At 36.7% G+C, this 26,570-nt stretch overlaps 1 protein-coding gene across 2 annotated transcripts in view; it reads right to left on the bottom strand.

Moving 5' to 3' along the window:
* Positions 1–24,908, bottom strand: part of Irk1 (Inwardly rectifying potassium channel 1) — a 192,252-nt gene extending 167,344 nt beyond the window's left edge. The window contains exon 1 of one of the 2 annotated variants that reach the window (XM_075290700.1): positions 24,701–24,908. The gene's annotated coding sequence lies outside the window, so the exon portion shown is untranslated. Of the gene's footprint in view, positions 1–24,068 lie in introns of both variants that reach the window. The other variant, XM_075290699.1, reaches the window with a different exon arrangement.
* Positions 24,909–26,570: the final 1,662 nt, after the last annotated feature.

Below are 26,570 nucleotides of genomic sequence, written 5' to 3' on the forward strand. Positions count from 1 at the left end.
TAATCAGGCACTGAGGGAATTGGATTCTATATACCTTTGATTTTAAAATTCGATATGGGTTTTTGGTTCTCTGCTCTGTCAAATCATTTTGACGCAGTAGTATTCATTTTCTATTGTTTTCTAGTCATCTTTATCGTTATTTTTGCGCTTCCAGGCACACAAAGATGTTTAATCATCGATCATTTTAGCACTCCATCACAAAGCAATTATTTAAGGTTTTGTTTTACAGCAATTAAACATAACACTCGTCAACAATATTTTTGTACCCACCACCATTGTAACACATCAAAATAACTATTTCCGACTATATACCATAAAGTATATATTCTTGTTCTGGGAAAAATTCTAAGATCTGTTTGTCTACCCAGCAAAAAAGCGTCGCCAAAAATTTAGGGGAAAATTTTTTTTTTTTTTTTTGGTCCGGAAGTGGTCCAAAATTGGCGCAGAAGCGATGAATTTTGTCATAGGACGGATGTCCACCATTTTAACAGCCGTTGCACTGAATATGCGTCACTTCTTAAGGTATGATGCGAATTCAGTGTTTTTGATGTGAATTAAGAAAATTTCTGATAACAGGTTGGCTGATAAGTCCCCGGTCTAACAAAGAAAAACACATTTTTTTGTCAAAATTCGTTTTTATACCCTCCACCATAAGATGGGGGGTATATTAACTTTGTCATTCCGTTTGTAACACATCGAAATATTGATCTAAGACCACATAAAGTATATATATTCTGGGTCGTGGTGAAATTCTGAGTGGATCTGAGCATGTCCGTCCGTCCGTCTGTTGAAATCACGCTAACTTCCGAACGAAACTTGAAACTTGGCACAAGTAGTTGTTATTGATGTAGGTCGGATGGTATTGCAAATGGGCCATATCGGTCCACTTTTACGTATAGCCCCCATATAAACGGACCCCCAAAACCACATCGGTCCATAATTATATATACGGTCAAAATTTGGTCAATATAAACTTGACGTACTGAACACCCCTCATTTTGTAGGTGTGTGTCTGTAGAATGTTGCTCCTATTTTGATTTTGGAATTCACAGTTGTCAAAATGCCGTCCAAGCAAGAAGAGCAGCGTATCAAAATTTTGCTCGCGCATCGCGAAAATCCGAGCTACTCGCACGCAAAGCTGGCAAAATCGCTAAAAGTTGCCAAATCAACCGTTACAAATATAAGTAAAGTGTTTGGGGTACGTTTGTCGACAGCCAGGAAGTCTGGATCGGGGGGGAAATCGAAAACCGGAAGCCGCTGAGACGACAAAGAGAGTTGCCGGAAGTTTCAAGCGAAACCCTAACCTCTCTCTCTCCGAGATGCCGCAAGTAAGCTGGGTGTATCGTCTACAACCGTGCATCGAGCCAAAAACGAGCCGGACTATCGACTTACAAGAAGGTAGTGACTCCAAATCGCGATGATAAACACAATACGACGGCCAAAGCGCGATCCCGGAGGCTGTACACGACGATGCTGACGAAGTTTGACTGCGTGGTAATGGACGACGAAACCTACGTCAAAGCCGACTACAAGCAGCTTCCGGGACAGGAGTTTTATACAGCAAAAGGAAGGGGAAAGGTAGCAGATATTTTCAAGCACATAAAACTGTCAAAGTTCGCAAAGAAATATCTGGATTGGCAAGCCATCTACCTGTGGCATTTTCATAGCTTCCGGGACTGTCAACCAAGAAATTTACGTGAAAGAGTGTTTGAATAAACGTCTGCTGCCGTTCCTGAAGAAACACGGTTGTTCCGTACTGTTTTGGCCGGATTTGGCATCTTGCCATTACGGTAAAAAGGCCATGGAATGGTACGCCGCCAACAACGTGCAGGTGGTTCCCAAGGACAAGAACCCTCCCAACACGCCAGAGCTCCGCCCAATTGAGAAATACTGGGCTATTTCCAAGCGGAACCTAAAGAAGACCAAAAAAAAACTGCTAAGGACGAGCAGCAGTTCAAGCAAACTGGTTTTCTGCGGCGAAGAAGGTGGACAAGGTGGCTGTACAAAATCTGATGGCAGGTGTCAAGCGTGAGGCCCGGCAATTCGGATTTGGAAAAGCGAAAGCCTAACTGAATATTTTTCCTGAATTTTATACTAATTTAACTTGAAAAATAAATTTAATTTGATTTTTTAAATAAACGATTTCACCGATTTACACGCGTTTTCCCTTGACCAAATTTTGACCGTATCACCCTTTAGCCCCCATATAAACCGATCCCCCGATTGGGTTTTCGGAGCCTCAAAGAGAAGCAAATTTCATCCGATCCGGCTGAAATTTGGTACATGGTGTTAGTATATGGTATCTAACAACTACGCAAAAATTGGTCCACATCGGTTCATAATTATATATAGCCCCCATATAAACCGATCCCCAGATTTGGCTTGCGGAGCCTATAACAGAATAAAGTTTCGTCCGATCCGGCTGAAATTTTCTACATGGTGTTAGTATATGGTCTCTAACAACTATGCAAAAGTTGGTCCACATCGGTCAATAATTATATATAGCCCCCATATTTAACCTCCGGAGCCCTTTGGAAGAGCAAAATTCATCCGATTCGGTTGAAATTTGGTACGTGATGTTAGTATATGGTATCCAACAGCCATGCAGGAATTGGTTCATATCAGCTCATAATTATATATAGCCCCCATATAAACCGGGCTCCAGATTTGACCTCCGGTGCCTTTTGGAGAAGCAAAATTCATCCGATCTGGTTGAAATTTTGTACGTGGTGGTAGTATATGACATTTAACAACCATGCGAAAAGTGGTCCATATCAGTCCATAATCATATATAGCCCCCATATAAACCGATCCCGAGATTTGGTTTTGGAGCCACTTGGAGGAGCAAATTTCATCCGAGTCAGTTGAAATTTGGTACATTGTGCTAGTATATGACCGTTAACAACCATGCCTAACTAAGTCCATATCGGTCTATAGTTATATATAGCCCCCAGATAAATCGATCCCCAATCACACAAAAAATTGGTCCATATCAATAATTGTATATAGCCCCCATATAAGCGAAACCCATATTTCAATTCTGGCTCCCTTCGTACCGTACAAAAGTCCATATCGATTCGTAATTATTTGTAGACTTACCTACACATACCTTTTATGTCTAATATATACCACGTATGGACTAACTCACAATTTAGAAAACGATTTAAGATAACATTCCAAGTAATTCGATTGTGGATGGCAGTCTTTCGTATAAGTTTCTACTCAATCCATGGTGGAGGGTTCATAAGATTCGGCCTGGCCGAACTTACGGTCGTTTATACTTGTTCTCTCTATTGTTTTGACGAAAAAAAAAAATCAACAAATCTGTAAATCATACCACTGAAGAGATGCACAACTAATTGTATATCTTATTGTTTCATAGTGTTATTCAATCTTATCAGTTCTCCTTACTGTTCGAAGAATTAATTAAAAAAATGTTTTTTTTTTTGTATTTTTTTTTTATTCGCTGAGTATTAGCTGAACATCAATGATTTGCGATTTGTAGATTAGTTGATGACAATCAAACCAGCAGCTTGTCTAGCTAGGTACCCAGCTACTGGCCCCACTTCCAAACGGTGTGGACAAAGTATTTTTGTATTCATGTTTTGATTGCAGTTTCATGTTATCCGCTATTAGCAAAACGTAATAACTTGGCTAAGACGTCATAACTAAACATTAGTTAAAAGACACATATATATCTCTCGCTCCCGTTGTCAAACGGTGAACACGAAATGGGTTAATGAAGAGTCACAATTAGAAGTGTCACCAAATTGTCACCTAGTTGTAAACTTATAATCAAATGTTAAAAAAAAAAAATTGTGTAATAGACATTGCTCCGGCCAATTAAGCTTTTGGGCCAAGAATTTCATTGTCAATTTGTTTTTGTTGTTTTTTTTTATGGGTGAGGGCAGTTGGAATATTAAAATCACGTAAATCAATTCATGTAAAATGCATATTGAATAATTTGATAGATTTATTTTTTAAATTTTACAAAGTTGTAATGGACAATATTGTAAAATATCGTTTTTTTTTATATTTTTTTCTATTTGCTAAAGAATTAAACAAGTCCAATAGAAAATATAAACAAGGTCATTTGTAAACATATCCCAAGTGCAAAAGCAGCTAACAGAATGGCCTCAAGCAAATGTGTTGAGAATAATTGACAGGCAATTAAGGGCGGTTCATTTGAGAATTACTTTCATTTTATTTCATTTATTGATATTCACTCAACGACATTACATTCTTATTTAATTTATAACTATAGTTCTGCACGTGCAGGGTATAATGGTTGCTAATGAATAAGTTTTAAAATTTTAAATCATATATTAAGTATGACGTTTGTATATACACTGAAAAAAATATTGTCGTGAGGCCAAAGATGTCATGTCCTTAAAATCTGACGAATATTCAAATTCAGTAAGCAAACCGCAAACAAGTAAGGAAAGTCTAAAGTCGGGCGGGGCCTACTATATTATACCCTGCGCCACTTTGTAGATCTAAATTTCCGATACCATATCTCATCCGTCAAATGTGTTGGGGCAATATATAAAGGTTTGTCCCAAATACATACATTTAAATATCACTCGATCTGGATAGAATTTGATAGACTTCTACAAAATCTAAAGACTCAAAATTAAAGTCGGCTAATGCACTAGGGTGGAACACAATGTTAGTAAAAAACAAGCACCACTTTGTAGATCTAAATTTTCGATACCATATCACATCCGTCAAACGTGTTGGGTGCTCTATATAAAGGTTTGTCCCAAATACATACATTTAAATATCACTCGATTTGGACAGAATTTGATAGACTTTTACACAATCTATAGACTCAAAATTTATGTAGGCTAATGCACTAGGGTGGAACACAATGTTAGTAAAAAAATATGGGAAACATTTAAATCTGAAGCAATTTTAAGGAAACATCGCAAAAGTTTATTTATGATTTATCGCTCGATATATATGTATTAGAAGTTTAGGAAAATTAGAGTCATTTTTACAACTTTTCGACTAAGCAGTGGCGATTTTATAAGGAAAATGTTGGTATTTTGTCCATTTTTGTCGAAATCAGAAAAACATATATATGGGAGCTATATCTAAATCTGAACCGATGTCAACCAAATTTGGCACGCATAGCAACAATACTAATTCTACTCCCTGTGCAAAATTTCAACTAAATCAGAGTTAAAAATTGGCCTTTGTGGTCATATGAGTGTAAATCGGCCGAAAGCTATATATGGGAGATATATCCAAATCTGAACCGATTTCAACCAAATTTGACACGCATAGCTACAATGCTAATTCTACTCCCTATGCAACATTTCAACTAAATCGGAGCAAAAAATTGGCCTCTGTGGGTAAATGAGTGTAAATCGGGCGAAAGCTATATATGGGAGCTATATCTAAATCTGAACCGATTTGGCTGATGGTTAGGTTAAGGTTAGGTTAAGGTGGCAGCCCGATTAAGATTCAGGCTCACTTAGACTATTCAGTCCATTGTGATACCACATTAACTAAAAGTACCTATTACATATGGGCACTTCTAGTTTTAACCGCTGAACCTTCTTGATTATTTTTCTTTGTTGAACCAACCAGATTGTTCCAAAAACAGTAGCAGACTGCTTAAGTTAACGTTTTCCAGATCCGCCAGTAATCTGAAGCTATATGCTCCTAAAAGTTGCTTGCGCTTTACACAAAATGCAGGACACTCACACAAGAGGTGTTTAATTGATTCTTTTTCCTCCGCATCATGACAGCTCATACAATAGTCATTATACTTCGCGCCAATAGTTTTTGCAAAATCGCCTATCAGGCAGCGACCCGTTATAGCAGATATCAGGAGTGATATCTGACGTCTCGAGAACATTAGCATATCTAGTGTGCGGTTTAAGTTGAAATGGGGCCATATTTGCTTGGTGTCGTTACAACCCTTGCAATTCTCCCATCGAACATTTGCCATCATAACAGCCTTCTCACGCAGCATGAGCTTGCAGGTAGCTAGGGGCATACCAACAAATTCTAGTTCCCCTGGAATATGTAAGGTAGTCCCTAGCCTTGCCAACTCATCCGCTTCGCAGTTCCCCGGTATGTTCCTATGGCCAGGCACCCATATTAGGTGAATATTGTACTGCTCAGCCATCTCATTGAGAGATTTGCGGCAGTCGATGGCCGTTTTCGAGTTGAGGAACACAGAGTCCAAGGATTTTATTGCAGGTTGACTGTCTGAGTATATATTAATGCCCACATTTTTTGGAACATTACTTCTCAGCCAATTCGCCACCTCTCTTATTGCTAATATTTCAGCCTGAAAAACACTACAGTGATTAGGTAATCTTTTCGCTATTCGAAGTTCCAGATCATTAGAATATACTCCGAACCCCACTTGTCCATCCAATTTGGAGCCATCAGTGTAGAAATCTATATATTCTTTATTCCCCGGGGTCTGTGTGCACCACGCCTCACTGTTGGGGATTAGAGTCTCAAACTTTTTGTCGAAAAGTGGACTCGCCAAAGTGTAATCCACTACGTTAGGCACATCTGGCATTATTTTGAGGACAGAACTGTGACCGTAACCTTTTTCCGACCACAGCGATAGTTCGCGCAACCGCACAGCCGTTGTTGCAGCTGACTGTTTGGCCAAAATGTCTAAAGGCAATAGATGCAGCACGACATTAAGGGAATTTGTTCCTGTCTTGCTGAATGCGCCTGAAATACACAAACACGCCATACGCTGAACTTTATCTAAACAAGTCGGTTTCTGAAGTGCCGGCCACCAGACTACAACACCATATAGCATTATAGGTCTAACCACTGCCGTGTATAGCCAATGCACAATTTTTGGTTTCAGTCCCCACTTTTTTCCTATTGCCTTTTTGCACGAGTACAAAGCTACAGTTGCCTTTCTCGCCCTTTCTTCAATATTAAGCTTAAAGTTCAGCTTCCTGTCCAAAATAACGCCAAGGTATTTTGCACATTCACCAAAGGGAATTTCAATACCCCCTAAGGAAATAGGCCTAACCGTGGGAGTTTTGCGATCGTTGCAGTACATGACTAATTCTGTCTTTGCAGGATTTACCCCAAGACCATTGTCTTTCGCCCATTTCTCAGTCATCCGGAGGGCCCTCTGAATAATATCTCTGATTGTGGATGGGAATTTTCCCCTGACTGCCATAGCCACATCATCTGCGTATGCCACCACTTTTATCCTTTCTTTTTCTAGAGTAACCAGAAGGCTATTTATAGCAACATTCCAAAGAAGAGGTGATAGAACTCCTCCTTGGGGAGTGCCTCTGTTCACATACCTTTGTATGTTTGCTTGTCCTAGTGTGGCTGAAATACGTCTCTTCATTAGCAGTTCGTCTAACAGCCTGAGTATACATGGATCAACATTCAGAGTTGTCAGTCCATTTAATATCGAGCTCGGATGGACATTATTGAACGCCCCTTCGATGTCTAGAAACGCCACGATTGTGTATTCTTTGACAGATAGTGAGCTTTCAATAAAGCTGACTAGTTCATGTAGTGCGGTCTCAGTAGACCTGCCCTTCGAGTATGCATGCTGTCGTTTCGAGAACAAACTTGAATCGATGCTAGTTCTAAGATAAATATCTATTATCCTCTCCAGAGTCTTAAGTAGGAATGAGGATAAGCTGATTGGTCGGAAATCCTTCGCCCTCGAGTGAGAGGCTTTTCCCGCTTTAGGTATGAAAACGACTTTTGTTTCCCTCCACTTTCCTGGGATGTATGATAAGTTGATACATCCTTTATATATCACTGACAACCAGGGGATAATTTTGTCAGTTACAGCTTGTAACTCCGCCGGAGTAATTCCATCAGGTCCGGGGGATTTGAATGGTCCAAAGCTATTTAGCGCCCATCTTATTCTAGTTTCCGATACAATTTCCTCGACAGGAAACGACCGCTGAGCAACTGTGGCACCGCCAGTACATGGTTCAACCGTCTGATTCCCAGGAAAATGTGTGTCCAATAGCACCTGCAGCGTCTCCTCACTGGACGTTGTCCAATTTCCCTCCGATGTTTTAATGAAACCTGGAGCGGAGTTGGTGGATGCTAGAACCTTCCGTAGTCTGGAAGCCTCGGACGTATTCTCAATACTGCTGCAGTAGTCATTCCAAGAGTTATGCTGAGCCTTTCTCAGTTCTCGCTTGTATCCTCTCAGATTCCTCTTGTAAGCGTCCCAGTCCTCAGGGGCTCTGGTGGACTTTGCCTTGTTAAAGAGCTTCCTGCAGGATTTCCTCATATTACTTAATTCCGTAGACCACCATGGTGGTCGATGTTTTCCCCTTGGCTTTCCTCTAGGGCATGCAGCTTTCAGTGAGATGTTGAAGGCCTTAGTAATCCGCTCCACTGCGTGTTCGATATCTTGCACATTTCTCATATTTGTCTCTGTTATTTCCGGTATCATCATATTGAACGATTCCCTATACCTATTCCAGTCAGCTTTCCTAACATTTGGCGAAAATATGGTCTTGGTGATATGAACATCAAATTTGAAACTGATGTAGCGATGATCTGAGAAGCTGTGTTCACTTAAAACATGCCACTCAGATATCATTTCATTCAGTTCTTGCGAGGCCAAGGTGATGTCCAAAACCTCTTGCCTGTTTTTAGTGACAAAGGTTGGGGCATCTCCCTTGTTGCAAACTACCAGATTAGTACGCAAAATAAACTCTATTAGCGACTCTCCCCTTGCATTAGTATCACTACTTCCCCATATACTATGATGCGCATTCGCATCGCATCCCATAATGAGTTTCGTCTTTGTTTTCAGTGACTCCTCAACTAAGGTCTTAACGGCACATGGAGGCATCTCCCTGTCATGTCCCATATAGACCGAAGATACCCAATATTTGCATTTGGCTATTTCTAAATTGGCAACGACAGTGTCTGCATTGCACATTGAAGGAAGCAGAAACAAGTTAAGCTCGTTTTTAGCAATTATACAGGCTCGAATTACATCATTACCAGTATACTGCAATAGTTTGAACCCCGGAGTACTTAATTCACATATTTTGTTTCTATAAACATATGGTTCTTGAATAAGAACTATGTCTATGTCCCCTTTCATCAGGAGAACTTTTAAGGCAGCACATGCAGCCTTACAATGATGAAGATTTATCTGGAGGATCCGTAGGACCATCGAGATTTTCAACAACCGTCACATCAGCCGCTTCAATCGAGTCATCAAGAATGTCCTCTTCAGAGATATCGGTGACTCTCGCAATAACCATAGGTTCGACTTTGGTGAGTTCTGAGGCAATAGAAGCCTCCTCACGCATACGGTATCTATCCATGTCTTCAACTTTGGTATCTCCCTCGACTTCGCAAGAGGATCCGCTTACTTCTGATTCAGACAGAGTCTTGTCCATTTCTGAATCCTTTAGCTGATCGTTTTTATACACCTTCATTTGGATATAATGAAAGCCATAACATACACGGCCCTGGGACTTTGCCAGATGTGGCAAAGACTGAGTGTTCAATATAAACACTGCATGCCGTCTTGGTCCATCCACTTCATCCAAACGGCCAACCTTCCAATCAGCTGTTGGAAGATCTGGATTGCATCGTTTCAGTCTATTTAAAATAGATTCAGGGTCAGAAGGGTTTGCAGGTATCCAGGCATGTGCTCTAGGTCTAGCCGGTATGTCTTTCTTCTCGACTAACTCTAGAGCAGCTCCTTCCCAAACTTCACCAATTAGTATCAGAGCAGCTTTAAAACATTCTATAGACCTCTGGTCCTCAAATGCGACTAGCTTAAATCGTCCTTGATACCAACCAGCCTCTTGGTGTCGAGGATCTGGGCCGGGAAACTTTTCCAGCACCTGTGAGTAGACGACAGACAGAGCATTCTCAATTTCCCCCCATTTTTGCTTTGGAACCATACCGTCCAATGCTCCTTTATTAATGATAGCCATCACAAGGCTATCTTTAGCAACTGAGGCAAACGATCTTTGATCCCTTTTGGAGGATGGCAGCTCATCCGGCGATCGTTCCCTTTTTCCAGTCTCAAGAATTCCTTGAGCCCATTTTAAGGAATCGCTTTGTTTAGCCGACAGCGTGCTTGAGTCGACTGATCCTAACTTCTTTAGGATAAACAAAGCATTTCTGCGTTCCTTGAATCTCTTTCGTGAGGGATTACCTCCTTTTGATGTCGTTACCTTAGAAAAAGTTCGACTTGTCAGAGTGTCGCCACCTGTCGACCCGTCTACAGGTCGACTAATTGGGCCTAACTCTTGGTCATTGCCCAGATTTATAACTCCAGTCGATACCCGTCCACTGGGCCCTGAAGTTAGCAACCCAGTGGATGACTTGGAATTTCGCTGCATGGTGGCTTAATATCCCACCACACTTGAAATTCGTAGTAGGTACCTATTACGATGAGTTTATCCGCTATTGAAAAACACGTCCGTTCCGTTCGACGGTTGAATAGAGAAAGATTTGGCTGATATTGTGCAAGTTTTTCGAGACTCATAAAATATTCAGATGTACGGAATTTGAGGAAAATCGGTTGATATACACGCCAATTATGACCAGATCGGTGAAAAATATATATGGGAGCTATATCTAAATCTGAACCGATTTTTTCCGAAATCAATTGGGATCGTCTTTGAGCCGAAACAGGACCCTATACCAAATTTTAGGACAATCGGACTAAAACTGCGAGCTGTACTTTGCACACAAAAATACACCAACAGACAGACGAACAGACAGACAGACGGGCATCGCTAAATCGACTCAGAATTTAATTCTAAGACGATCGGTATACTAAACGATGGGTCTCAGAATTTTCCTTCTTGGCGTTACATACAAATGCACAAACTTATTATACCCTGTACCACAGTAGTGGTGAGGGGTATAAATATGGGAAATCTGAAGAAATTTTAAGGAAACTTCGCAAAAGTGTATTTATGATTTATCGCTCGATATATATGTATTAGAAGTTTAGGAAAATTGGAGTCATTTTTACAACTTTTCGACTAAGCAGTGGCGATTTTACAGGGAAAATGTTGGTATTTTGACCATTTTTGTCGAAATCGTAAAAACATATATATGGGAGCTATATCTAAATCTGAACCGATTTCAACCAAATTTGGCACGCATGGCAACAATGCTAATTCTACTCCCTGTGCAAAATTTCAAGTAAATCGGAGCAAAAAATTGGCCTGTGTGGTCATATGTGTGTAAATCGGCCGAAAGCTATATATGGGAGCTATATATAAATCTGAACCGATTTCAATAAAATTTGACACACTTGACTATAGTACTAATTGTTCTTCTTGTGCAAAATTTTAAGCAAATTAGGGTAAAAGTCTGGCTTCTGGGGCCATATAAGTCCATATCGGGCGAAATATATATATGGGAGCTATATCTAAATCTGAATCGATTTCTTCCAAAATCACTAGGCTTCTATTCTGAGCCAAAACACATAGTTCTGCCAAATTTGAAGTCGATTGGAGTAAAACTGCGACCTAGACTTTGATTACAAAAATGTGTTCACGGACAGACGGATATGGCTATATCGACTCAGGAGCCCACCCTGAGCATTTTTGCCAAAGACACCATGTGTCTATCTCGTCTCCTTCTGGGTGTTGCAAACATATGCACTAACTTATAATACCCTGTTCCACAGTGTGGCGCAGGGTATAATAAAATTGGTTCCGCCCTATTAAATATATTATCTTGTAATTATGTCAAAATTACATTTTCGTTACATCCTAATACTCGTCATTGTAGTCACTTACATAAGTAAATAAAATAAATCTGAATTTTAAATAATAAAAGATAAAACAACAGACGACAAATTCTTTTTTTTCCACACTCTAGTGGAATTGAAAAACAATAATTTCCATCGGAATGAATAAAATGTAAATGAATACTAAGAGAGTTTATTTCATTTCTGGCAACAGAATATTCATAAATAGACAGCAAAATTTTTTGTCTCTATGAATGAATTTCCCCCACATTCTACAACCAGATGTAAGAAAACAATTCAATAAACAAAGAATGCAACAAGAAAATAAAACAAATAGTTTATACATACAATTTACATTTTTTTTTTTATTGTCAGGTACGAGTAATATCCATAGGCTACTGCTATTCCTTGGGTATTTGCAAATGCAAAAAAGTGTGTGACACTTAACTTAAGGTGCTGCAATAGCAGCTCCAGCAATTAAAAGTGAGAATGAATAAAATTGATTACTTATTGAAATGAATTTATTTTTTCATTTGATTGTTTATATTAACCCTCTAATGCCCCAATTTTTTTGCCAGCTGATTAAATTTTCAATGTTAACGACACAAAAGCAAGAGAACTAAGCAAGAAAAATTTATACGGTAAAATTCAGCATATGCTGCAAAGCCTCTTGAATATTTCAAATAAGTTTTCTTTTTATTTTGCCCATTTTTGTTGTCTTAAGGAGTGTTTTACTAAAAGCTTTCTTATTAAATGAAGCCCGTCTAAAGGCGGGCTTGGGCATTAGAGGGTTAACACCCTATGGAATATGGTTTTTTTTATCATATTTACACGCCAAAGCGATGCTACCACGCCTTTTCTCCTGTTTGCTAAAATAAATCATTGATTTATGATTATACATATATTAAAATTTGTCGTTTTTTCTGAAAGAACTGATATGTGTTTCTTTACTTTACCCGTATTTGAAGTATGTTACTCAAAGATAAAAAAAATTGGTTAATAGTACACACAGAAAAACAACCTTACCCAGTTCCAAAAAGTAAAGTGTTCAATTAATTTATTTTGGTATTCATTTCAAGCCAAAAACAAGTAAGTAAAGTAGAAAGTCGGGCGGGGCCGACTATATCATACCCTAAACCACCCCTAGTGATGTAGAATACATAAGCATTTGTAGGGCATCATTGGTATAGGTTTGGGAATTAAAGTGTAAATAGTTCCATATTTATGAAAATTTATGGGAGCATTACACTCAAAAAAAAAACAGTGAACCCTTTATTTCACTAAAGCCAATTTAACTTTATTTTAGTTCAAGCAATTTTTATGTTTGGAGAAAGTTTTCTTTAATCTAATAATTTTTTACGTACGTTAGTTAAATGAACTAAAAGGCTGGAAATAATATACACAAATGAAGCAAAAAGGTTTACTAAATTTAAATTAAATTTGTAAATTTTACTACAAATGCGCCCATCTTGAACTTCGTATGGCACTAAAGACATTCTTGCAATTTTGAACTCCAATTTTCCCCTTCAAACTGCAAAATTTTCTTTAACAAGTGAAAAAATTTAGTTATTTCTAATAAATTTTCTTGAATTTGTCGAAAAATATTTACTTATAAGCATGATGCCAGCGTTTATAATACTGTTTAGTTGAAATTGTATAAAAATAATCAAACTTTTCTAAAACTAGCCAAAATTTTTCTTCCTGATGGGTTCAATGTTTTTTGAGTGTATTTCAATCTGAATAGAAATGCCAGATCTTTGGATCTATATTTGATTTAATACCTGCAGAGTTAGTATACCAATAATATTAAGTCCATTATTAAAACAAGTACGTAAAATAGAAAGTCGGGCGGGGCCGACTATATCATACCCTAAACCACCCTTACTGAGTTAGTAATCATAAGCATTTGGGGGATAACATTGATATAGGTCTGGGATATAAACCGCATGGGTGCTTTGTCTCAATCTGACTATAGCTCATAGGGAAAATGTTCGGTATACCCTACAAGGACAAAAAAGTTCCCCACTTCCCCACACATTCCCAAACAATTTTACCTACAATATTTTCGTTAAGTTTATACAAATTTAACAAAACAAAAATGGTGCTAAGTACTTTATTATCTTAAAACATTAAAATATATAACCTAGAAAATAAATTTGTGTTACCACCACGGATGCCACAGTTGGTAGAATTCTACCAAAAATAGTATTTTTTTTTTTTTTTGTTAAATCTCTATAGAAATAAAATTTTGGAAGAAGTTTCTATAAACAAATTTATTTGAGAAAATATTCTATAAAAATAAAATTTTGATAGTAAATTCTATAGAAATAAAATTTTGAGAAAAAATTCCACAGAAATAAAATTTTGAGAAAATCTTTTATAGAAATAATATTTGGAAAAAAAAATTCTATAGAAATACAATTTTGACAAAATTTTCTATAGAAATAAAATGTTGACAAAATTTTCTACAGGAATAAAATATTAACAAAAATTTCTATAGAAATATTTGTTTGGTAGATTTGTGGTAATCTTAAAATTTTGTTAGATTTTTTTTTTTTTTGGCACGAGTGGTAACTATTGTTACCAAACATTGTTAAAGATCAAGCCTTGCCGGCTTCTAATTTTCTCCTCTAGAGCCACCAAAATGTAAAAATTATTAGAAATTGTGTTGAGTGAAAATGTCCCTACATCGTGGCTCTACGTCCTACAAGACGCTAAATATTAGAACATATAGGGAATTTCCCCTACTTCTAGCAACACTGGCTGTAGTTGATATTGCACCTACGGGGTTAGCAGTCTCTTATATTGAGCCCATTATTAAACAAGTACATACGGCCGTAAGTTCGGCCAGGCCGAATCTTATGTACCCACCACCATGGATTGCGTAGAAACTTCTACGAAAGACTGTGATTTAGTCCATACATGGTATATATTAGACAATAAAGTTATGTATAGTTAAGTCTACAAATAATTACGAATCGATATGGACTTTTTGTACGTAGAGAGCAAGAATTGAAATATGGGGGTCGCTTATATCGGGGCTATATACAATTATGAACTTGATATGGACCAATTTTTGTGTGATTGGGGATCGATTTATCTGAGGGCCATATATAACTATAGACCGATATGGACCTAGTTAGGCATGGTTGTTAACGACCATATACTAGCACAATGTACCAAATTTCAACTCACTCGGATGAAATTTGCTCCTCCAAGAGGTTCCAAAACCAAATCTCGGGATCGGTTTATATGGGATTATGTACGATTATGGACTGATATGGACCACTTTTGGCATGGTTGTTAAATATCATATACTACCACCACGTACCAAATTTCAAGCAGATCGGATGAATTTTGCTTCTCCAAAAGGCACCGGAGGTCAAATCTGGGGATCGGTTTATATGGGAGCTATATATAATTATGGGCTGATAGGAACCAATTCCTGCATGGTTGTTGGATACCATATACTAACATCACGTACCAAATTTCAACCGAATGGCAAGAATTTTGCTCTTCAAAGGGGCTCTGGGGATCGGTTTATATGGGGCCTATATATAATTATGGGCCGATATCGACCAATTTTTGCATGGGTGTTTGAGGCCATATATTAACACCACATACCAAATTTCAACTGAATCAGATGAATTTTGGTCTTCCGGAGGTTCCGGAGGTCAAATCTGGTGATCGGTTTATATGGGGGTTATATATAGTTATGAACCGATGTGGACCAATTTTTGCATGGTTGTTAGAGACCAGATACTAACACCATGTACCAAATTTCAGCCGGATCGGATGAAATTTGCTTCTCTTAGCGGCCTCGCACGCCAAATCGGGGGATCGGTTTATATGGGGGCTATATATAATTATGGACCGATGTCGACCAATTTTTGCATGGTTGTTAGAGACCATATACTAACACCATGTACCAAATTTCAGCCGGATCGGATGAAATTTCCTTCTCTTAGAGGCCTCGCAAGCCAAATCGGGGGATCGGTTTATATGGGGGCTATATATAATTATGGACCGATGTGGACCAATTTTTGCATGGTTGTTAGAGACCATACACTGACACCATGTACCAAATTTCAGCCGGATCGGATGAAATTTGCTTCTCTTAGGGGCCTCGCAAGCCAAATCGGGGGATAGGTTTATATGGGGGCTATATATAATTATGGACCGATGTGGACCAATTTTTGCATGGTTGTTAGAGACCATATACTAACACCATGTACCAAATTTCAGCCGGATCGGATGAAATTTGCTTCTCTTAGAGGCCTCGAAAGCCAAATTTTGGGGTCCGTTTATATGGGGGCTATACGTAAAAGTGGACCGATATGGCCCATTTGCAATACCATCCGACCTACATCAATAACAACTACTTGTGCCAAGTTTCAAGTCGATAGCTTGTTTCGTTCGGAAGTTAGCGTGATTTCAACAGACGGACGGACGGACGGACGGACGGACGGACGGACGGACATGCTCAGATCGACTCAGAATTTCACCACGACCCAGAATATATATACTTTATGGGGTCTTAGAGCAATATTTCGATGTGTTACAAACGGAATGACAAAGTTAATATACCCCCCATCCTATGGTGGTGGGTATAAAAAGAGAAAATCGCTCAATTAGTGTGGGTAATTAATCCAAATTTCAGCAAATAGGGCAATAGATTTATGTAAAAGCTACATGTAAGTTTAAATACGATCAGCTAGTACATCAAAATTTTAAATTTGAATAACATAGGTTAATAAATAAGAGTATTATGGCCAAATATGACAAAATCGAGCGATGCATATATATGGGACCTATATCTAAATCTGAACCAATTTGTATAATATTTTGCAGGTATGATTGATACCACAGAAGGTCACTTTGTGTAAAATTTGAATGCGATCAGTTAATAAATGAGGCCCCTATGGTCAACAATAAGGTTATTAGGGGCAAATTTTGTCAAAATCGGGCGATAAATATATATGGGAGCTATATCTAAATTTGAACCGATTTCGATGAAATTTTGCACAAACAGTTAGTGCTATAGAAGATTACATTTAGCAAACTTTGAGTACGATCGGTTGATAAATAAGGGTTTTACGGCCAAATTTGGCAAACTCGGGCGATACATATATATGGGAGCTATATCTAAATCTGAACCGATTTCGATGAAATTTCGCACATACAGTTAGAGCTATAGAAGATTACATTTAGCAAACCTTGAGTACGATAGGTTGATAAAAAAGGGTTTTACGGCCAAATTTGACCAAATCGGGCGATACATATATATGGGAGCTATATCTAAATCTGAACCGATTTCGATGAAATTGCGCACATACAGTTAGAGGTATAGAAGATTATATTTAGCCAACTTTGAGCACTATCGGTTGATAAATAAGGTTTTTACGGCCAAATTTGGCAAAATCGGGCGATACATATATATAGGAGCTATATCTAAATCTGATCCGATTTCGATTATTTTTGGAACATATTGTCAGTACCATATAAGATTAGAGTAAGCCATGTTTTAGTAAGATCGCTTAATAAATAAGGATTTTATGGCCAAATTTGGGAAAATCGGGCGATACATATATATGGGAGCTATATCTAAATCTGAACCGATTTAGATGAAATTTTGCAGACTTGAAGAACGATGAAAAAGGTTATCTTTTGCCAAATTTGGTGACGATCCGTTTGAAAACAAACGCAACGTGACCCCATTTGTCGAAATCGGGCGATACATATATATGGGAGTTCCTTGTTCCTTGTTCCCAAAAAACTCCCTGTACCAAATTTCATCAAAATCGGTTAATAATTGCGACCGGAATCCTGTGAACAACAAATACATGGACAGACGGACGGACGGACTCCAAGCGCTAGAACGACTCAGGAGGTGATTCTGAGTCGATCGGTATATATTTTATGGGGTCTAACAATCAATATATCTGGTAGGCACAGTTTTTGGCCGATCAAACTTATTATACCCTGACCACTATGTGGTTTAGGGTATAAAAAGAGGAAATCGCTCAATTAGTGTGGGTAAGTATAATCGGTTAGTTGAAAATTTGAAATCTGTGTAACATTGGTTAATAAGTAAAAGTACAATATATATGCATAGGAGCTATATCTAAATGTGAATTTGGGTGATATTTTGCAGGTTTGATTGATACCGGAGAAGGTTACCTTGTGGTAAATTTGAGTAAGATTGGTAAATAAATAAGGCTATTATGGTCATAAATAAAGTCATTAGGGGTAAATTTTTGATTTATATGGGATACATATATATGGGAACTATATCTTAGGTTAGGATAGGTTATGTGGCAGCCCGATGTATCAGGCTCACTTAGACTATTCAGTCCATTGTGATACCACAGTGGTGAACTTCTCTCTTATCACTGAGTGCTGCCCGATTCCATGTTAAGCTCAATGACAAGGGACCTAATATTTATAGCCTAGACCGAACGGCGTTCCACAGTCCAGTGAAACCACTTAGACAACCTTTGAAACCCTCAGAAATGTCACCAGCATTACTGAGGTGGGATAATCCACCGCTGAAAAACTTTTTGGTGTTCGGTCGTAGCAGTAATCGAACCCACGACCTTGTGTATGCAAGGCGGGCATGCTGACATTGCACCACGGTGGCTCCCAACTATATCTTAATCTGAACCACTTTGGATGATATTTTTGGATGATGAGGCCACTATGGTCAATAATGAGGTTATTAGAGGCAAATTTTTGAAAATCGGGCGCTTCATATATATGGGAGCTATATATAAATCTGAACCGATTTGGAAAATATTTTGCACATATTGCTAGTATTATAAAAGATTAAAGTAAGCCAAGTTTGAATAAAATCGGTTGATAAATAAGGGTTTTATGGCCAAATTTGATAAAATCGGGCGATACATATATATGAGAGCCATATCTAAATCTGAACCGAATTTAGCAGACTTGAGGAGTGATGAAAAATATTACTTTGTGCCAAATTTGACGACGATCGGTGTATAACATATAAAGCGCAACGTTACCAAATTTCATCAAAATTTGTTAATTATTGCGACCGGAATCCTGTGAACAACAAATACATGGACAGACGGACACCAAGCGCTAGATCGACTCAGGAGGTGATTCTGAGTCGATCGGTATATATTTTGTGGGGTCTAAAACCAATATTTCTGGTAGGCACATTTTTTGGCCGATCAAAGTTATTATACCCTGACCACTGTGTGGTTTAGGGTATAATGAAGTCCATCTCTAGGAAAGCAATTTTCGATGTACTTTATAAATAATTAAATGAGAAAAACTGGACAAATTGTACCATTTTATTAATCTTGCTCTGTTTTTAACCTATTTGAAAAAAGTTTAAATTATGCCTTAAAAATATGAAAAAATAGCGAACATCTGTGGGAGGGTATTTTTAGAAGTGCTTTTAAAGTTGTACCTTTAGAACAACTTTCAATTTTTTTTAGCACACGTAGCTACAAACGTCATTCAACATGAAGCATTGAAAAGTCACTTCAATTGTTTCCAATATGATCGCAACATGTAACCAAGGCATAACATTCTAACTACTTCTCGAGATGTTCTTCATTATTATGAATAAAAATGGAAGAACGTAGGTTCAAATCTTACGGTTGATTTTTTACCAAATATTTTTCTTAAAAAAATATTTTTTTGTTATACTAAACATCGTTTTGGTATTTGGTATTTTCGGCGCACGTTTTTGTATAAATATATTTTTCCATTTAAACTCATTAGAAAATTGAAAATTTTCGTAATTGCCAAAATCATCACATAAGAACTTCCATGGAAGAGAAAAATTCATATGGCACAGGTTCAAATTCCCATGATGTTAGTGTTATTAGTCCATATACTAACACAACATAAAAAATTAATCGTATGAAATTTGCTCCGCCAAGGGGCTTCAAAACCAAATCTGGGGATCGGTTTATATGAGGGCTATATATGCACTGAAAAAAAGCATGCTCGGTTCCAAAAAATTTGTCTTTACTTTAAAAATGTTGGTATTGATTCCGAGCCAAAGAAGTGCAGAATACAATTCTTTTTAAATTTTGGTTTTGTGTACTTGCTTCTAGGAAGCAAATTGTAATTTTTCGCTTTTTCAGTTTTTTTTCTTCATATCCTATCAAAGTCCTTTAAAAACGAGTTAACGACAACTTTATTTTCTTAATTAAGACTCGACTTCCTGTAGAAATTATATGGTATGTTTCAAGTAAAAAACGTTTTTAAAATAAAGTGTTGAAAAACATGTCCTATATCACTAGCCAACAGTCGTTTTGTGATTTGTTTCTAGCATATTTTTTCTTATTGATTTTGACTTATTTGATCCTAATACTACTCAAATTAAAGAGAATTGAGCCGTCTACAACTCATTCTCAGAAAATTTTCAAATCGGGTAAGAAGTTTGGATGTTGGCGGCTTAAAAAGGTTATAAACGGCGTTTTTTTAGTAAAAATGTGGCAGAAAAAAACATATAAAAATTCATATAAAATATAAAACACGATGCTAACAGCAATTTTGGTTTTTTTACATATATATTTTTATATATATTACATATTATTTTTACAAAGAAAATAAGCCCTTACTTAACAAAATCTTACAACAAATAGCGGACTCAATTTTCTTTTGAGTAGCACTAGGATCAAATAGGTCAAATAAGACGAAAGATATGCTCAAAATTGTAGGTGTAAGAAAATTTTGTTATTTGTTTCCTAGTGTATTTGAATGATTTTTTATTTTGTAGTCAAGATGCAAAAAGATAACAAATTTAAAGACAATTTCATAAATTTTTCTGAATTATTAAAGTCAAGTTGACCTTAGCACAAATATTTTTTCTTTCATGTTATGATATCCATTTTTAAGTGAAAACACTTAATTATAAGGACATTACGACTTCATTGGAAAGTTTATCGACTTTGATGGACATAGCAAGGACACAAATGAAGTAATGGAAAAATATTCTAAAAGTAAACAACTCCGTTTCTCGTCTAATATGGAATTTGACATAAAATATGATCTTATATGGACAAAGGGGAGAAATTTGCAAAAAGTTTAATTCCTTAAAATGTTTTCCTTATTGTTTGAAATTAAATTGGAAAATCGTTTTTATACCCTCCACCATAGGATGGGGGTATATTAACTTTGTCATTCCGTTTGTAATACATCGTAATATTGCTCTAAGACCCCATAAAGTATATATATTCTGGGTCGTGGTGAAATTCTGAGTCGATCTGAGCATGTCCGTCCGTCCGTCCGTTAGTCTGTCCGTCCGTCTGTTGAAATCACGCTAACTTCCGAACGAAACAAGCTATCGACTTGAAACTTGGCATAAGTAGTTATTATTGATGTAGATCGGATGGTATTGCAAATGGGCCATATCGGTCCACTTTTACGTATAGCCCCCATATAAACGGACCCCCAAATTTGGCTTGCGGAGCCTCAAAGAGAAGAAAATTTCATCCGATCCGGCTGAAATTTGGCACATGGTGTTGGTAAGTGGTCCTTAACAACCTTGCAAAAATTGGTCCACATCGGTCAATAATTATATATAGCCCCCTTATAAACCGATCCCCCGATTTGGATTGCGGAGCCTCAAAGAGAAGCAAATTTCATCCGATCCTGCTGAAATTTGGTACATGGTATTGGTATATGTTCTCTAATGACCATGCAAAAATTGATCCATATCGGTCCATAATTATATATAGCCCCCATATAAATCAATTTCCAGATTTGTCCTCCGGAGCCTCTTGGAGGAGCAAAATTCATCTGATCCGGTTGAAATTTGGCACATGGTGTTGGTATGTAGTCCTTAACAACCTTGCAAAAATTGGTCCATATCGGTCTATAATTATATATAGCCCCCATATAAACCGATCACCAGATTTGGTTTCCGGAGCCTCAAAGAGAAGCAAATTTCATCCGATACGACTGAAATTTGGTACATGGTATTAGTATATGGTCTCTAACAACCATGAAAAATTGGTCAATATCGGTCTATAATTATATATAGCCCCCATATAAACCGATACTCAGATTTGAACTCCGGAGCCTCTTAGAGGAGCAAAATTCATCCGATCCGGCTGAAATTTGGTTCATGGTATTGGTATATGTTCTCTAATGACCATGCAAAAGTTGGTCCACATTGGTCCATAATTATATATAGCCCCCATATAAACCGATACTCAGATTTGAACTCCGGAGCCTCTTAGAGGAGCAAAATTCATCCGATCCGGCTGAAATTTGGTTCATGGTATTGGTATATGTTCTCTAATGACCATGCAAAAGTTGGTCCACATTGGTCCATAATTATATATAGCCCCCATATAAACCGATCCCCCGATTTGGCTTGCGAAGCCTCTAAGAGAAGCAAATTTCATCCGATCCGGCTGAAATTTGGTACATGGTGTTGGTATATGTTCCCTAATGACCATGCAAAAATTGGTCCATATCGGTCCATAATTATATATAGCCCCCATATAAACCGATCCCCCGATTTGGCTTGCGAAGCCTCTAAGAGAAGCAAATTTCATCCGATCCGGCTGAAATTTGGTACATGGTGTTGGTATATGTTCTCTAATGACCATGCAAAAATTGGTCCATATCGGTCCATAATTATATATAGCCCCCATATAAATCGATTCCCAGATTTGTCCTCCGGATCCTCTTGGAGGAGCAAAATTCATCCGATCCGGTTGAAATTTGGTACGTGGTGTTAGTATATGGCCGCTAATAACAATGCCAAAATTGGTCCATATCAGTCCATAATTATATATAGCCCCCTTATATAAACCGATCCCCAGATTTGAAGCCCTGAGCCTCTTAGACGAGCAAAATTCATTCGATCCGGTTGAAAATTGCAACGTGGTGTTAGTATATGGGCGCAAATAACCATGCCAAAATTGGTCCATATCGGTCTATAGGTATATATAGCCGATCCCCAATCACACAAAAATTGGTCCATATCGGTTCATAATCATGGTTGCCATTCGAGCCAAAAATAATCTAGCAAAATTTTATTTCTATAGAAAACTTTGTCAAAATTTTATTTCTATAGAAAATTTTGTCAAAATTTTATTCCCATAGAAAATTTTGTCAAATTTTATTTCTATAGAATATTTTGGCAGCATTTTATTTCTGTAGAAAATGTTGTCAAAATTTTAATTCTATAGAGAATGTTGTCAAAATTTCATTTCTATAGAAAATTTTGTTAAATTTTTATTTCTATAGAAAATTTTGTCAAAATTTTATTTCTATAGAAAATTTTGTTAAAATCGTATTTCTATAGAAAATTTTGTGCAAATTTTCTTCTATAGAAAATGTTGTCAAAATTTTATTTCTATAGAAAATTTTGTCAAACTTAATTATATACGTATTTAATCGGCCTTTTAAAGTTTAATATATACCACGTATGGACTACGTGGTATATACTACGGTATTAGGAGGTTTTAAGATACCTTGCCATCGGCAAGTGTTACCGCAACCCAAGTAATTCGATTGTGGATGACAGTCTTCAGTAGAAGTTCCTACGCAATCCATGGTGGAGGGTACATAAGCTTCGGCCTGGCCGAACTTACGGCCGTATATACTTGTTTTTTTTTTTCTTTTTTTGCTGGGGCAGTATCCTATTTGACTGGTTTAGATTTCACACATATTCTTCTTTCCTTCCAAATATTTTGGATTTTTTTTTAATAATTTTAAAAACAATATTTTCACTATATTACGATTGGTAGTTTCACATCTTCAAGCGCACATATCATTAAACAAATAAATTATTTCAAAATATTTTGAAATTATTCACAGATTTTCCATTAATTCGCACACAGGTGGATCATTAATAGCTTTGCTAATATTTTTTTAGGTTTTATTTATTTAATTTTTTATTTTTAACTTTATTGATCTTTTCTTAAATAATATTAATTTCTTTATTATTGTTTGATAAACTAGGTATTTTTCTTTGTTTGGAAATATTTAACATAATATTTCTTCTTTCAGTGGATTAATAATATATTTAATATATTTTATTAGGTTCTCACTTCATAGTTAAATAAATTCAAATAAATTTGATTGTTTGCTCTACAGATGTTTACTCATGATTTCATTTTTTTTTTTATACACAAAAAATTGTTTAAAATTTCTTTACGTAAACGAAACCAAAAAAAAAGTGTAATAATATTTTCTATTCTTATCTATAAACTTGATACCTGAACCACCTTCTTCAACTCAGCAAAAACAAGAAAAAAAACGGAGCATTGAACACTGAACTAATTAGAATTTCTTTTTTTATAAGATATTTCATTAAGATACACAATGCAAAAAAAACATAGGAAAATTTTAATACCTTTTTTATAAGCCTTACACTTAGATGATTTGTTTATTCTATGTTGTGGTTTGGATTTGGTTATTTTTCTAATTTTTATTTTTGTTTCATTAATTAATTTCAAATTAAACGTCAGTTGTAAACAAACACTGATCTTTTGTTTCCTTGGAAGGGGGGGGGAGCTTATTGTGGGTGTCAAATAACCACTTCACCAATATTTAATACGGCACAATTTTATCCAAGTAAAACATTGGGTAATTGCATTGATTAACACAAATAAATGAATAATTTATAACATTTTGCAAAATTCGTATAAAATTGCAATATTCAATTTTAGAGATTTTTTTACTTGTATATTTTTCAAATTAAAATTTTAAGGGTGTTATGTTACCAAAATTTTGTGTATTTTTTTCAATTTTTATTTATGGGGTAATTTAGTCACGTTGTTGTGATATTTTAATAGATGCATTAAAAACAAATTAGCCCAACATATATATGTGTAGTTTTATGTAAATTTTTCTATATTCCATTTGAGTTTGAACAACCACAATAACATCACTATTTTTTTTTTTTTTGTAACGATTGTAAACCAAAACCGTTTGGAATATTATTTTTATTTATTTTTTTTTTTAATTAAAAAAAACAAAACTCACACAACACAAATGAAACAAACAAAACAACGAACCAAAAAAAAATACAAAACAACACGCTTTGAATATTTATTTATTCCATCCAATGGATAATTTCAGATGCTTTTGTTTAGATTATAGATCCGCGTTAACGTTTACGGGCTATGAACATAAATTCGTTGGATTTCCGTCAAAGAACAGCCGGTTCGCTTGCCTTCCTGTTTGAGACTACGGCTATGACTGACTGGTTGGATTGAACCGAACAAAACGAGCAAATTGTTGTATCAGGCTGGCTGGCTGGCTGGATGAATAAATGCTTGATTGTTTGGAGCCAACAGAATTGGAGCTCCATTGGCCTGATGCCATATACAAATGGGTGGCGGGAGCGGGGGTGGTGTGTATCACACCACACAAAGATATACGGAAAAACGATGCTGTATCGTTTACCTTCTATCTCATCGAGGGGTATCGCAACATTTCGTAGCAACAGTTTATCGTCAGCAACAAATATCCCCATATTGCTGTTGATGATGTTTACGAATTGTCTGGCTGATTATCTAGCTCATCATTATCATAGCAATCATTAGTGTGATAAGACTGACGCCATAGCCCCACAAGTTGGCTAAGTCTCATCATCCCCTAGATAATATTTGGCATATGAATATATTAACGCAACATCATTATTAAGTTAATGGATTGCTGGAAAACTTCATTATTTCATTCATAATCATTTTTAACATTATTTTCATTGCCATCATAGTAAACAAAACTAATTAAGCCCTCGTTTGGCAGGAGTTTTGTCCATTGCCCCAGATGGTATAAAGCACATATTCTTCAAAACACTATTGACCTAATATATAAACTAAAAATTAGGACAATTAAGGAAAAAAGGAAATTTATCCTTAATATTGTGTAAATTCCTTTCAAAAACAAGGAACATCTTGTGAAGTACACTGTAAAAATATTAACCTAATATGAACGATTATTCAAGCTAAATTTTAGAACACATACACACAAAGAAAATTTCATTAAAATAAAGCCAACAAACATATTTCATTGATATAACGTAACATTTTCACTAATACAATCTGACATCGTTGTCAATCTGACAACGAGAGAATCACACCATGCGTTGTTATACCCTCCACCATAGGATGGGGGTATATTAACTTTGTCATTCCGTTTGTAACACATCGAAATATTGCTCTAAGACCCCATAAAGTATATATATATTCATGTCCGTCCGTCCGTCCGTCTGTTGAAATCACGCTAACTTCCGAACAAATCAAGCTATCGACTTGAAACTTGAAACTTGGCAAAAGTAGTTGTTATTGATGTAGGTCGGATGGTATTACAAATGGGGCATATCGGTCCACTTTTACGTATAGCCCCCATATAAACGGACCCCCAAATTTGGCTTGCAGATCTTCTAAGAGAACCAAATTTCAGCCGGATAGGATAGGTACGTAGTGTTAATATATGGTCTCTAACAACCATTCAAAAATTGGTCCACATCGGTCCATAATTATATATAGCCCCCATATAAACCGACCCCCCGATTTCGCTTGTGGAGCCTCTAAGAGAAGCAAATTTCATCCGATCCGGCTGAAATTTGGTACATGGTGTAAGTATATGGTATCTAACAACTATGCAAAAATTGGTCCACATCGGTCAATAATTATATATAGCCCCCATATAAACCGATCCCCCGATTTGGCTTGCGGAGCCTCTAAGAGAACCAAATTTCATCCGATCCGGCTGAAATTTGGTACATGGTGTAAGTATATGGTATCTAACAACGATGCAAAAATTGGTCCACATCGGACAATAATTATATATAGCCCCCATATAAACCGATCCCCCGATTTGGCTTGCGGATCCTCTAAGAGAAGCA

The sequence above is a fragment of the Haematobia irritans genome, chromosome 1, assembly GCF_050003625.1.
Source record: "Haematobia irritans isolate KBUSLIRL chromosome 1, ASM5000362v1, whole genome shotgun sequence".
In the NCBI taxonomy this organism is placed as follows: domain Eukaryota; kingdom Metazoa; phylum Arthropoda; class Insecta; order Diptera; family Muscidae; genus Haematobia; species Haematobia irritans.